Source organism: Apteryx mantelli, chromosome 19 (genome assembly GCF_036417845.1).
Source record: "Apteryx mantelli isolate bAptMan1 chromosome 19, bAptMan1.hap1, whole genome shotgun sequence".
Taxonomy (NCBI): domain Eukaryota; kingdom Metazoa; phylum Chordata; class Aves; order Apterygiformes; family Apterygidae; genus Apteryx; species Apteryx mantelli.
The window spans coordinates 4,196,556-4,209,557 of record NC_089996.1 but is presented as its reverse complement, the minus strand read 5'-3'; positions in this window follow the sequence as shown (position 1 = coordinate 4,209,557).

Here is a 13,002-nt window from a genome sequence, read left to right as displayed (position 1 = left end):
CTCTAGGTATACAGATACCTGGATAGGAACTTTTCTCCTTCCTATTATCCTATTCATCCTATTATGGCATTTTCAAAGGATATTGCAGAAATCATGGGGGAAATGCAGATCCACGAATAGTCTCTTCCTGCTGTCCCAGGTTGTCTAATAGTTGCAGTAGATCTTCAGGATGTCATCAGATAAATTTTTTGTCTTTTTATTTTTTTAGTTCTTAGAGGGGCTTTCAAACGGGGGAAAAAAATCACTCTGAAAATGGGTTGTACAAATACTCCATTTTCCAGCTGGGAGAGGAGGTGATATTTTTTAAAACTGTAATCAGTCTGTGGTAATTTGTTTGCTTGCTTGTTTTTTTCTCCCCAAAGTGAAAACCCAGAAAACTGTGTTTTGCTTCAACCTGAAATGCAACCTTTTGTTTTCATGCCATGGTAATTGAAGGTTTAGGTTGTTGCTGCTACAGCCTTTTCCCCCCATTAACTCAGTAATTAATGCTCGCTTGCCCAAATGTTAGGGGATTTGAGCTCCAGTCTATAGAAGAGTTTCTAATTCACCATACAACAGTGTGTGAGAGAGAGAAAGACCCCTCAGTCCCTCCTACTGCGGTGTTTCACTTGCATGGGCTATTTCAGTACTCACTGAGCTAGAAAGTGAGCATACGGATGATTCTCCAGCCTGGTGGTTAGGGCATGCATTTGGGAAAGAGAATAGCTCAGTTCCAGTCCTTGCTTCAATAAACCTGACATTGAAAAGCTGACAGTGAAAGTAGCTTTATTAATATTGCTAACACTGAGTATTCAAAAATCATGTGTCAGTCTCCCAAATGTTGAGATATTAGAAAACATATACTTAAATCTTTGCCTTCTTTTTATTTCCCATTTGGGTTGTAGCTTTTTAGAGACAAATTTTCAAACTTTACCTTACAACCACGAAGGCTAGAAAAAGTTGTGTGCATAAACCTTTGCCCTCCCTTTACACTAATCCCTCTCGGTGGCAATTTTTCCTCCTCATTTTATTTTGGCAGTACCTCTGTGCCCCTCAGCAGAGAAGACAACCCTTTAGTGAAAGGCACTTCCATCTCCAGGAGAAAAGAACCATCTCTTCCCCAAAGCACTTGCTCCCAAAGGAGATATTCATACCTCTCTTCTCCTCTAGTGCTGAATTTATCTCACTGATTTAAAAAGAAACAACCTTGAAATGTCTTTTACATATTTAGCACTATTCCAGACCAAAACGCTTGCTCATGTTTAGTTTGCAGCAAAGCCTGACCAGACTTGCTCCCAGTGACCTGCCTGGAGCATCACTGTCAGATTTTTTTTCTTCTTTCTCCCTATATCAGTATTGAACCAACAACCTGCCATTAAGTGAACAGGTCTGTGTTGACATAGAGTTTAAATTAAAATCTTAAGCCATTGCTTTTAAAGATTTGGTGGTGCTTCCCAATACAGAACTTCAGTGAAGATGGTGGAAGGGTATCAGAGACTCAGAGATATACTAGGCCTATCCAAAACAAAAGACAGAGACATCCTGGGACAGTTTGCGCACCCTGTATTAGGCGGTCAAGTAACAAAAGCTGGGATCGGTTTTAGCTTTCAGCTCTACCTTCTGCTCCAGGGTAACCCTATCCCACATTAACAACACAAAACGATAGCTCTTCATGTATAATGCATCTTTACTAACCTGCAGTGAAAAGCACCAGAGTGTAATACATGTGAGCGAGGTAAGAGAGGGAGCTGAGAGAAGGAATTACTCTCTTCTGATGTTAGCTGACCTGCCTCATTCTTGAAATCTTCCAGGGATGCTCTAGACACATAGTGGAGATTTCAGACAAAGCAGTGGGGTTTCTTCAGTCTCTCTGCTCTCATAATCGAAGGAGGAATAGAGACAAATGTCTCCCCTCAAGGTAGAGCAAGTGCAAGAAAGACATAGTCTCAGATCATGGGTTGTCCAACCTGAAGAATCTGTCCAGTAGGACCTGTTTGGCATTTACATCACTGTGATGGAAATGTTGCCTGGAAATGGTCTTGTCTTCCTGCCCTTCAGCGCAGCACACTCCTCTGTGGCCCAGCCTGAAACACAGCATCAGAAGACCCACTGCTCATAACAACACAACTTCACAATGCGGTATTAAAATTCCCCATCCTCGCTGTTGTCTCTTGGGTATTGTACTGCTAGCCTTGTGGTGGGGACTCTGCACTGTTCTCCTGGCTTTGCCCCAAACTCCTTGTCTGTGCCTGAGCACATCAGATGCAGCTCTGTGCAGTGTACATGTGCTCATCCCAGCACCGGGGACAGGCAGGACGATCTGGGGAAGATGCTGTTTTACTCAGTCCCCTGTTCTGCCTTTAAAGAGAAGAATCCAGTCTTGCAGGCAGTCAAGCTAACATTTTTCATTGATGCACAAAATAATCACCCCTTCCAAAAGCAGCAGGGCATCTCCATTTGTTTAGAAAGAATAAGTGAAATACAAGACGTCTTCCCTTTGCATCTTGTGGTGCTAAAATAACAAGCTGAAGCGAGTTAGAAGAGTAAAGTACTTGAAAGTAATGTTGCTTTTAAATTCACCGCATTGAAGAAGTCCTTAAAGAATTCCTACAGACACCTTAGTGACTGGTTTCAAACCAACTTTAGTTCAAAACATAACATGTTCTGACATGCTCCCAAGAGAGACCAGCATTATTTTGTTCTTATTTTTAGTTATTGCACGTAATAAGGTCATATTCCAGAGATAAGACCACTCTAAGATGCATGACTTCAGTTTTGGAAAATAATTCCCTTTTGTACACTGAATGGTTCCTTCTTTGCAGGCTCAAAAGAGTACAAGCTGAAGAAAATGGAAGAGCCTTCAAGTACACTCACGTACGGCTTCCTACATCCCCAGCTGTAACTTCACAACATTCAACTGTTATTCTTCATTTGGATATTTTTGAGATTGGTTATACCCATTAATATCTTTGTTCCAGCCCATGCCTTGCTGAATGGTGTGATATGATACAAAACAACAATTCATAAAAGTTCCTTGGAAGTGACTCAAGAGAGATTTGGGATTTTCAAAGAGGTTTTTTTGAAATGTTAATGGATGTTTAAAAGCAACAACAAACAATTTCAGCTGGGGATGATTCAGTTAAAATGGTTCTCAAAGCAAGTTGGTAGGAGTCAAAGAGAAACGTGGGGAGAATAAGAAAACTGGTATTTTGCTAAAACAGTTCAGAGTGGGAATTGCAACTTCTTTAGAGTGAAAAGTATTCCAGCAGATTAAAAAACACTTCTAAGGACTGAAACTTTCTTTAGTTCAGGAACTTTCCCAAATAACTTGCTTGCACATAACCTGGGGTGGGAGCGGCGGCTGTGGGTGCTCCTGGTGGATCCCCAGGCTAGAGGGAGGCATTCAGCGGTGGGGGTACCACCTTGGGAGCCTCAGCATGGGCTATGATTTAAAGAAGTGTTTGTATTTGTATTTTATTAGCCTGCTTGATCCAGCTACTTGTGGTGATACTTGAGTTGCAGAGAAGTCTAGATATTTATTCATGCAATAACCAGAAAGGTTGAGTTTGTGTTGATGATGAGGATTTGGTTTCTCACTCAAGACATTGGGCAAGTCACCTCATCTGTTAAATGGGGATAATCATGTTTCTTTTCTCATCAGAGAATTATAAAGTCAAGCACATTAAGAATTACTAGACAGACTGACTAAAGGGATCTATAAGAATAATAGATACAGGTCTTAACCTGGTTAGCTTTGTGTTTTCTCAAGTGCTTTGTCTTAACCAAAGATTTAAGTGCATGCAGCTAGCTAGTATGTCGTTAAGTCCTAAACTAGAAGAAGCTTTCTGAAAGAGAAAGCCAGATTTCTTAATTTCTGCTTGAAAAAGAGAAAGATGATGATATAGTTTAGGAAAAACAGACTGGATTTGGCTGTGTCTATGTAAAATAAACTTTCAAATGGTGATATGTCTTTGACTTTCCCCTCTTCACAGCCACTAATTCTTAGCTGGAAAGGCAATTGGAACTGACCATTTTTACTGCAATAAAGTTGGCCTTACAACTCTGGTCCCAAGAAAATGCCAGCAGTTCAAAGGGTAAATTCTGCATATTGCTTGTAATGCGATGAGTGAGACTGGACAAGGAGGGTTACGCCAAGGAGGGAACTCACTCCTGCCAATAGCTAGCGCTCAGGCACGCAGGCTTGTGGCAGGCAGTGGATGCTCAGCATCTAACCCGCCGTGTTCGCCCTGCAAAGGTCACCTTGCTGCAGTTGTGCATGCCTGGCCTATAGCTTATTGCTAACAGAACAAGCATTCCCAACAGGGAACTCTGCAGCAGTAACCTCACCTAGCGGCAAAGACCAAATTGTAAAGTTTTCCAAGGCCACTGCTGCATAAATAACACATTTGCAAAGGCCCAATTTAAAACCCAGAGAGTCGTAGGTGTTCCACGGGGCAAGAAAGCAAAGAGAGGCAGAGTTGGGGCATAGTTTATTTCACAAGCATAGGAACCATGAAGTCTGAGCTATATTTACCCAGCTGGAAATAGGCCTCACGTCTATTTATTCCTCAGTTTTGCCTCAGGTACACAGTCTCCCATTAGGGCTAAATAGCCGGAAAAGGCCAAATACATCTGAGCTCACTTTTGGCTAATTAACATGGCAACAAGTGCTGATTAATTAGTTTGGGCCTGAAATTAACTGAGATATAATTTTTGCAACGGCATAGGCCATAGATTTATGAGAGATTCTTCTCCAAGACAAACAATATTCTGAAAACATTGTTTGTATAGAAACCTTCATTCATCCTGAAAATTACTACCTGGATTTCTTGGAACTTCAAGAGCAACTAGTTCATTTTATTTAAATGTATGTTTTTATTTCTTTTGCCTGATGGAAAAACTTACCTGACAAGTCATCCAGTGATGATCATTTCCCTTATCATGAGCCTCTCTGCTTGATGTGTACCCATATGTTAGAACAAATTAAAAAACCTTCAGAGACTGAGTTTCGGATTTTCAGAAGTGCTGAACATCACAATCCCAGGCAAAAGGTGTTGCAGCACCAGTGAAAATACTGAAGTCCTCTGCTCATCAACACGTTTAATATGCAGATTTGCCAGCTTTACCAACCCAGTCAGTAACTACTAATTTTGTTGGTGATCTACTACACTTCCTAATTTGGGCAACGGTGAACGTGACTTCTGGATATCCAGCAGGCCAAGCTGTTGGAGCTCAGGAAATTTGGGGAAAATTGCCATTATGCCTACACGGAGCAACTTGGCTCTTTGTGACATATATGCAGTAGGTGCAGCGTGGCCTGGTTATGTCAGACTGATAATTACAGAGGTGATGTGTGCATGCATAGTGATGCCTAAGACGTATTGGACTTTCTGCTTTTGGACCTGCTGACACGGCTGGGTTTGAAAAGATGCAATAGGGAGGATCTCTGCTAATGCTAAGAAAATATATAGGTCCCCATCAATATAATATTTGAGACCTCACAGGCCATAGCATAGATATTCTGCCAGGTGTCCTGTGAGAAACCAGTCTGGAAATCTGCAGCTTTCTTCTTGGTTTTTGGCAGTTTGCTGTCCAGCTGATGAGGAGCAAAAAGGCCTGACTCTGTGTATCTCTTCCCAGGCCAGTTGCCCAGGGCTTCCTATGGCTGGGTCTGGGGCATCTTGTTAGCAGACTGCCTCAGAGAAAGGACCTGCCAGTGTGTCTGGATCAGGTGTTCTCTTTCCAAGAGATTTATTTTGTGCTTGACTTTCATTGTCCAGCTGATGGCAACCATGTTTTGAAATGCCAATGTGAAAATGGAAACTAGCTCTCTATGTCCTGTTCTCAAAGAGATCAGCTCTGTTGCCACTGCGATTGTAGTTGGCCAAGAAGCAGGATTTCCTTTGTATGGGCCTTTTTTAAAGTTAATTTTGCTTCCAGTCCAAATCAGGTTGAAACAAATAATGTTCTCATTTCCTGTGAGCTGGAGGGTCTCAGGCACTGCGATGTCATGATGCAGACAATGTCTGTTAATAAGAAAAAAGTTAAGTAAGCAGCTATCAGAAGCTGTCAGAATTGCTAAATCCAGAACCGGCCCATAAAAAGTCCTCCTTGGAACTAAAGAGGCACCCAGAGAGAGAAACATCACTCAGGTCCCCTCCTTAGATTCAGTAAAACCCCTCAAGCCCAAGGAGTTTTAAGTGAGGTATTTGGGGCTCAGTACCTAGTAGATGCAATTTACTTGCCACTTTGCCATTGAATAAGGAGTCCTTTCTAGCTCAGTGCTCCATTCATTCCTTGTAACTCTTCCCCCCAATCTGCTTTTTAACTGGGACCACCTTCCAGAACCGCTGGTCGCTGCCTGGTAGGGTGGCCCTACTGGGCTCCAAGGTACGGAAACCAGCCTGCTTGGGCAGTTAGAAAGCTTTCTTTTCTGGTAAATTTTTTTCTAAGACTCACTCATTTTTCAGTCCAGGAGAACACAGTGAGCAGAAGATCCAGCCCCTGCTTTTGATATGGTCACTCTCTGATTAGAGCACTGTGTCCCAGCATGTGTCTGGGGCCTCCTCCAAAGTCTGCAGACCAAGGCAGAGATCCTCAGTGCTATCGCTTGCCTTTGGCAGAAAAGCATGCACCGGGACGCTGTGAAAGCTTTTCGGATGTTGTCAGCCATGGCCTCCCCTGCTGCTGCTGTTCAACTCAAGGGGTTTCCCTGCACAAGAGAGCAGTTATCTTGGCCTCTGTCCTGCAGCCCCCAGCACCATTCATCCTGAGCTGCCAGGGCTGCTTTCTTACAGTTACAGCCATCAGCAGAGCTTTGATGGGAGTAATGGAGATTACGGTCAGGACATCGCTCTGGGCCCATTTGTTATTTCACTCCAGCCCACCCTGCACTGAAGTTAAAACAGGGAACATCTTCCCTCGCCATGGTGTGTATCTGAACTATATTAAACCTTGATGATAATTATGATTATAAATAACCCATCTCATGCAATTTTTTTCCCTAGTCAGCTTTTCCCTTTTGCACATTTGGAGACTTTTTTTTAAATGATTATCAGATTTTAACAAGTGATGTCCAGAGAGACCCCATAAATGTTCATCTGAAATACATTTTTGCCACTAAAGACTCTTTAGCTGCAAGTTTTTTCCCCCCTCCTCTTTTTTTTTTTCTGCTTTAAGCTGAAAGGAGCTGGCGAGGATGGCTATTGCCAAGAGCCAAGAAGCATTAGAACCAGTCTGGCAGGAGGCTTCTCTTCCTTTATGGGACTTTTCTAAATGAAAATTTATGTGAATTTGCAAAGCCTTCATTAAGTGAGTCACAGCATTAATAAAAAGGTGTGTGTTGCAAAGGGTCTGTTTACTCCAGTGTTGATAGAAGCCAGAATCCTGCAGCCTTCACTCAGAAGTGATCTTACAGCAGATAATGATGATGCAGATGGCACCTTAGAAAGACTCCACATCCCAAATCCCTTTGAATTTTCTTGCCAAAGACGAAGTCACTAAGTGATGATGCATCACTTCATTTCCTTTAATATCATTTCTGGAGATAGGCTACAGAATTCCTGACCATGTGTGGTCATTAGCGTTCCTATCAGGGCAGCCTACGCAGGGGAGTAGTTACATGCCATCTGCCTATGCTTTCTAGATAGTTATAGCTAAGTGCATTATTCCATTTTACTGCCTGTTTAGATCCTTTCTGCACCATTGTCATGTGCTGCTAAATAGCTGCTCTGTGTCCCGCCCCAGAAGGAATGAGGAACATGGGTCCTCAGGTTTAAGAGCAAGTATTTTGTTAGAGTCCAGAGTCTTCTGTTTAGATTTCCCCTGTCATATGGTTGTTACAATGTCCAGGTTATGCTTTGTAAACATGTTATCCCAGAGCTACTTCACAGCATCTTGTTGCCTAAATATCCCTTCAACCCATGTCATAGCTTGTCAAGCTTTTCTTTGCAGGTCTCCCTTATGTCACCTTTCCCAGTTGTGTGATTTCTTCTCTGGGCTTCTTTTACGTGAAACCCCAACTAAGTCCTTCCCAGGTTTCATCATCTGTTCTGCTGCTTCTGCTCTGTCTCCTGTAGAAATCTGAGGTGATTGGTTTCGCAGTGCAGTCTTCTCTTTCTGACTAGAAACCTCAGTATATTGTCCAAGTGTTTCATAACTGTTAATGCATTTTCATCTCAGTTACGTACTTGAAGGAGGCCCTTGAATTTCAGGCCCTCCCTCCATAACCCTACCACATGCCAAGACACTCTAAAAATACCCTGGTCATATAAAACTGACTCTTTGCATTATTGGGACCCAGACTGGCCTGTGCGGCTTAGCAGAGGCACTGCCCCATACCTCATGACTACCCTGTAATCCTACCCTGGGATGTGACCACACATGCAACCCTGTACTTCCCTCCCAAGCGACTGCCAGCTACCTTGACATTACCCTCAGCAGCATATGAATATGAAGAATGTACTTATTACAAGCACAGTATTAACACTTCATGTTGAATTAATCTCACCTAACTTAAGATTTCTCATTGCTAATTGCCTAAGTTAGTCATTTCAATTCACTCAGTTACTGAAGAGAAAAAGGAGCTCCAGAGAGCAATTCATCCCAAATGTTTTAGGACTGGATGAATCACTTTTTGAAAAGGCCCTATTTCTCTCTTGCTTCTGTTATTTTCAGCCTACTGGGGCAGGCTGAAAATTTCAGTCCACTAGTTCATTGAACACTGACTCCTCTATTTTGCATACACTAGTGCACCAAGAATTGCACTTTGAACAGTGATGTCAATAGCAATAATTCTTAATTAAGGCCAGACAAGATAGTAATGATGAACTTATGCTGATGGTGTTGCTCTGATCACAAACTCAGGCTTTTGAGAGAGACTGAGAAAGCCACATTGTGTGGTAGGCACTTGCCTTCAATTTATTAAGTATTTTGCTCCCTAGTTATGCCATGATAAATTCAGAATCATACCATCAGCATTACTGAATTCATGTGACATTTACATCAGGTCATGAAAACAGCTTTTAAGCCCTCACTGGCTCTTTAAACCAGAAACTGCTTCCCACACCAGATAGGCATTTGTCAGTGAGAAATCCTTCAGCTGACTCTGAGCTCCACACCTTGCATACAAGACACAGCAGTAATAACAGATTGCTGCACATTTTGCTTGGTCGTGGTTAATACAGAGTGGAGCTGGGGAATTAAGCAGACCTGTAAATAGCAGGGTTTCCATATACCTGTGCCTCCTGAACACTGGACCACCTGCAAGGAAACCAGAGCTGGAGCTGAACACCTTGGGCACCTCTAAGGAGACACCGTGAGCAGCGCAAAGCTGCCAGGCCTCCCTTTCCCCACGAAGAAAGTGACCTAACTGCCCCACAGGCTTCATGGCCAGGGTGCCTGCTGGCTCGCTGGGGTTGGAACGGGTACCATTTGCATGCTCCCATTGGGATGCAGCTGATGAGCAATGTGCTCCAGTTGGAATGAGGGTATATGCATCAAAGTGCATGTATGTGCAGAGGCTTCGAGGGGGCCGGGTGCCACCCAGCTCCTGTGGCTGCCTCTGCAGCGTCAGTCCCACCATGCACCTCTAGAGCAACCTTGCATTGCCTTACTGTAGGTCTTGCTACAAGGCTCCTCAGGGGATCCTAAGAGCTGGAATGAGCAGGGAGCTCTCGTGCCTCAGCCCTTTTCCTTTGCTACTCCTAAATCAGGGACAAAAATGGAAAGTGAGGATTAACTGAAGTCAGCATTTCCTGGTGAAAGTCTGAGGCTATAGTCATTCTTCTAGTTTTGAAGTGGGAGAACAGAAGCAGGTTTTGTTTTTTCTATTATTGGATTAAAAAAAGAACATTCTTCATTCCAAACAAAGGTTTCATTTGGACATTACCCAGGCATTTTTATTTCAACCTTTTTGATCTGAAACTTCGTAGAATTTGATTTTATTTTCTCAATTTGTTATACTTGTTCTGACTTCAGGGCCAAATTCCAGATGCCTTTTTCCAAACCGGCTCTTATTTCTGCAGAGTTCCTTGGTCACTGTTGGGTGAAAGTGTCTGACATGCAACTAGCAGTTGGGACGGTTCTGATTGTTGACAGACACAGGTCAAGCCAGCAATGTGGTCAGAGAGGGCTGTAGGCTGTGCACATGTGCCTGAGCTAGCTGTAAACCACCTAGCTTGGACAGCAGGAACAGAGCTCGGGAGGTTCTGCAAGCCCAGCGTCCAGCTGTGAGCCTGCCGAGGTGCCCACATGCCCAGCACGAGCTGAGCCTTGTGCCTGCATCTCCTCCGTCCCCACGCTAACCCAGGTTTAGCTCTAGCAGCTGCAGTCACCCCTGGTGACATTGTGGCAAAGGCGAGAGAGAAAGAATCATTTGAAAGGAAGATTGAAAGCCAGCAATTAACATGTCATAAGCGAGGAGGAAATCAAGTTTCCAGAGAGGGAGAAAGAGTGAGTGTATCAAAGGTGGGGGGGATGTCAGCAGCTGGTCCTCTGAGTACCAGAAATTAGGATGTTTAGTTTCCTGTGGCTTATTGAAGATGGATGGCCTCCGGCGGTCTCTGGCCTCTGCAGGTCCCTCAGTAGGCATGAGGGTGCAGGCCCTGGCACATGCCACCCTCTGATCTACTCCATCATCCCCACAAGCCTGGGGTTCGCTTTGTTCTGGGTCTGCTCCAGAAGGAAGTTTCCTGAATGCAGTTTGGATGGTCGTGGGCTGGAGGAGGACAAGGGACGGGTCACCAAAGTGTTATGTACACACATTTTGGTGCATAAGGAGGTGCTGGATCCAAGTGAAGCTTTCTCTGGAGCTTCTCTTCAATGGCAGCTCTCTGCTAGGAAAGCTGAGCTCCTGTTGCCAGCTTTTGCCTCAGCGGGGGCATCTGTACGATTTCCTCTCCTATCTGGCCATCAGGTTTTGCAGAACCGGTAGGAGCTACAAACCTGAGGCGGTAGTGTCTTCATCCGGGCTCAGAAGCAGGGAGGAGACATTCACACGCACCATCCACATGGATGTGCACACACACCTTGCTCTCATGAGCTTCATCCTCTTAAGAAACCAAGATGAAGAAGCCTGCAGGAAAGGGATATGGATTAGTCAAGCACTGCTCAATGGTAGCTCTGGTAATCCTGTTTCATAGGAGGGTGTACATAATATTGCACATTTATACATTTAAATCAGTCACAGCCCCTCTGCCTTCTCCACATGTAGATCACATCAATAGCAGCTTTATGCAGGCAGCAACATAACCTAAGGACTTAATCACTAACATGGTGTCAGGGGAAGTTAATGCAAATTGCTCCATCGGCTGGACATTAAAGCAGGGAGTGATATCACTCTTAAAATAAGAAACCTAACGTAATGTGCTTTAATAGCTGAATAATTTCTACAAGCAAAGAAGGAGGCTTTTGTGAAAGAGGATCACTTAAAGCCAGGAGTGAGTGCTCATGACATCACAGCAATGCACAAGAGAAACTTTATTCTCAAGACTCTGCAAAAACGGCCTGTCAACCTGCCAGTCCCAGATAACTTGGTGGGAGTCTTTAGAGAAGAGTTAATAAGATGATTGATTTACAGCTGGAAAAAATTAAAGAGTCTGAAAATTGACAGACTGACATTGTTTGAAAGATCCGCAAGAATCCTCCCCCAATTCTTTCAAGAAGAAGGTCAAATGCTTCCATCAGTATTTTGCACCCAGGTTTGGAGCCTGCAGCATTTCAACAGGTATTCTGGGGGACTTACTGTCAGTTCTCCTTGATGAGAACCAACCGCGAACTGCGTTATCATTCTAATTTTGCTATGCAAAAATAGATCTTAAAAGTCTGTACCTTCTTATGGGAAGAACAAGTGGAAAAGGAAAGGAGGGACTGTTTGGAGATTTGTGTCACAAGGATGCTAACTATCAAAAGCTGGTCTCTTAAATATTTGAATTTACCAACTGTGGATCAGATCCAAACCCTTTATGAAACCTCTGTATTTCTCATTGCTGGATTTGACTGCAGCATGTTTTCTTTACATATTAGAAAAAATTTGTCAACTTTGTCTCAACTCTGTATATATTTTTACAGTGGTTTGCTAGCACAAGGGAAACTAAAGGTCCTTTCACAACTTTTGGAGCTGGTCCATCATATGTTTTAAGAATTTGCTTTGTAAAGCACTTGTTAAGATTGGAGCACATGATTTACTGTCGATAGAAACAAAATTCCATGAACATTGTATTGTGTCTACACAAAGACACAACCTTTATTCTTAGCTTGAAATTTCTCAGGCTCAGTGGTACAGTAACCCCCAGGAGCAGTCTGCACCTTAGTCATCTTGAGCAAAAAAGAAACACATTAGTCGAAAATAATTATTACTGAGATACATTACTTTGCAAGTTTTCAATCCTCAACCGCCCATCAGAGTTGTGAAGATCAGGTTTTTATTTATAGTATCATTATGTTTGATCTGTCAGTAATACAACTAACAAGGGACAAGTTTGGCTTTCAGAAATCTTTCATGGGTTTCCAAAGACAAAATAAAATTGCTTCAAACTGAATTTGAGTCAGGCTACACAAGAAAAAAATCTCACAAATACATATGCAAGTTAAGAATAATGATATAAGAAGTAATGAACAGAAGTAAGGAAGATACTACCCTTCAGATAAAGAAGAAAGAAAGGGAAATAAGACTGAGAATGAGCAATATATACATTGAGGTAACAACAGATATAGTAATGTTATATTTGTAACTCAGCTCCTTTAACTAAGCCACTTAGAAAAAGTGACTGTCTGAAAAACAGCAATACGACTGATGAAGTTAAATAAATCTCTCTCAGAAAAAAACATGCAAACTATATGTTAGGTTTCACGTGAGATAAGTATCAAACTGTTTGGATTTTGGAGAGGAACGGAAAGGACTATAGGGGGAGAGTGGCTGAAGAGATTTGCTGAAAACTTTATGGCATTCGAGTTTCCAACACTCAGCAGCCAGCTGAATTTTACCAAGAACTTCTCTCTCTATTTAAGACATATTTAAATGTT